Genomic DNA, 2,301 nt, shown 5'->3' on the forward strand with positions numbered 1-2,301 from the left:
AAGCTCGGTCATCCGGGAGGGACTCAGAGTAGAGCCGCTGCTCCTCCACGTCGAGAGGAGCCAGTTGAGGTGGCTCGGGCATCTGGTGAGGATGCCTCCTGGACGCCTCCCTGGTGACGTCCCACCGGGAGGAGGCCCAGAGGAAGACCCAGGACATGCTGGAGGGACTATGTTTCTGGGCTGACCTGGGAACGCCTTGGGATTCCCCCGGAGGAGCTGGCCCAAGTGGCTGGGGAGAGGGAAGTCTGGGTCTCCCTGCTTGTATATATGTATATGCTTTTTCTTTTTTTAATGTCCTAACCTAAATGTCCTTCAATAACAAGTACATCTTTACTCTTATTTACTTTGTTTTACTTATTTTCTAATCTTAGAGTTAGGTTTATTTTTTCAAATTAATATAATTGTTTATTTTAGTTACATGATGGAAATAAAAAAACAGTGCTATGTAAACATCATGTTTTGCTGTGTATGAGACAAACTTTTTGATTTTCGACTTCATGTGGCCACCAGGTGACGCTGTGGTGAAGTGTTCAGAACACTCCACAAGATTGAATCGGTTTCTGTAACAATTGTTCCAAATGCAGCTCCTCCTCATCACAGCTGCTCCTGCAGATTAAGAAGGAGAGACTGATTAGAAATCACCTGCAGCCGTGTCAGTCTCCTGAACCATGACCCAGTCTCTCCTCCTACAGCTGCACACCAACTTCACTCTGCTACTAAAAGACTTTAATAGTTTCTGCTTCAAACTGCTCCTCTTACAATCACAGTCTGAAACCTCAAGCTTCTTCTTCCTGATAGAAAACACTAACAGACCCGCCTTGTCCACGTTTCCTGGTTCCCTCCCCTTCAGATGTGCTGCTGTGAGGATGGGTGGAACCTCTGACGTTCACTGCAGTCACATGATGTTTAGATCAGAGCTGAGACTGGATTCCAGGAAGTCAAACTGCTGAGTCGTTGTTGCTGAGAGGAGAAATGGAGCAAAAAGGAGTTCAGCTGGATTGAGAAAACTTCTCCTGTTCCATCTGTTTGGATCTCCTGAAGGATCCGATGACTATTCCCTGGGGACACAGCTACTGTATGAACTGTATTAAAGACTTCTGGGATGGAGAGGATCAGAGGAGAATCCACAGCTGTCCTCAGTGCAGGAAGGACTTCATACCGAGGCCTGTTCTGGTGAAAAACGTCATGTTAGCAGTTTTAGTGGAGGAGCTGAAGAAGACTGGACTCCAAGCTGCTCCAGCTGATCTCTGCTATGCTGGACCTGAAGATGTGTCCTGTGATGTCTGCACTGAGAGGAAACTAAAGGCTGCCAAGTCCTGTTTATTTTGTTTGGCCTCTTATTGTGAGAAACACCTACAACCTCACTATGAAGCTCCTACTTTCAAAAAGCATAAACTTATTGAAGCCTCTGCTAAGCTCCAGGAGAACATCTGCCCTCGTCATGATGAGGTGATGAAGATTTTCTGTCGTACTGATCAGCAGTGTATCTGTTATCTCTGCTTCATGGATGAACATAAAGGACATGAAACAGTCTCAGCTGCAGCAGGAAGAGCTGAGAAGCAGAAGGAGCTCGAGGCGAGTCGACAACAAATCCAGCAGAGAATCCAGGACCGACAGAAAGATGTGAAGCTGCTCCAACAGGAGGTGGAGGCCATCAATGTCTCTGCTGATAAAACAGTGGAGGACAGTGAGAAGACCTTCACTCAGCTGATCCGTCTCATCCAGAAAAGAAGCTCTGATGTGAAGCAGCAGCTCAGATCCCAGCAGGAAACTGAAGTGAGTCGAGTCAAAGAGCTTCAGGAGAAGCTGGAGCAGGAGATCACTGAGCTGAAGAGGAAAGACGCCGAGCTGGAGCAGCTCTCACACACAGAGGATCACAACCAGTTTCTCCACAACTACCCCTCAGTGTCAGCACTCAGTGAGTCTACACACTCATCCAGCATCAAGAGTCGTCCTCGGAGACACTTTGAGGACGTGACAGCAGCTGTGGAGGAGCTCAGAGACAAACTACAGGACGTCCTGAGGGACATGTGGACAGACATCTCACTGAGAGTCTCTGAAGTGGACGTTTTACTGCCACAACCAGAACCAAAGACCAGAGATGGATTCTTAAAATATTCACAAGAAATCACTCTGGATCCAAACACAGCAAACAGATATCTGTTGTTATCTGAGGGGAACAGAAAAGTAACATTAATGGAACAACAACAGTCTTATCCTGATCATCCAGACAGATTCACTTATTATTATCAGGTTCTGAGCAGAGAGAGTCTGACCGGACGTTGTTACTGGGAGGTGGAG

The 2,301-nt window shown here is 47.0% G+C and overlaps 1 pseudogene; it reads left to right on the top strand.

Annotated features, from left to right (window-relative positions):
* Window positions 1-653: 653 nt before the first annotated feature.
* LOC108229277 overlaps window positions 654-2,301 on the top strand; it is a 5,366-nt pseudogene continuing 3,718 nt past the window's right edge.

This window comes from Kryptolebias marmoratus, linkage group LG7 (genome assembly GCF_001649575.2).
Source record: "Kryptolebias marmoratus isolate JLee-2015 linkage group LG7, ASM164957v2, whole genome shotgun sequence".
Lineage (NCBI taxonomy): Eukaryota > Metazoa > Chordata > Actinopteri > Cyprinodontiformes > Rivulidae > Kryptolebias > Kryptolebias marmoratus.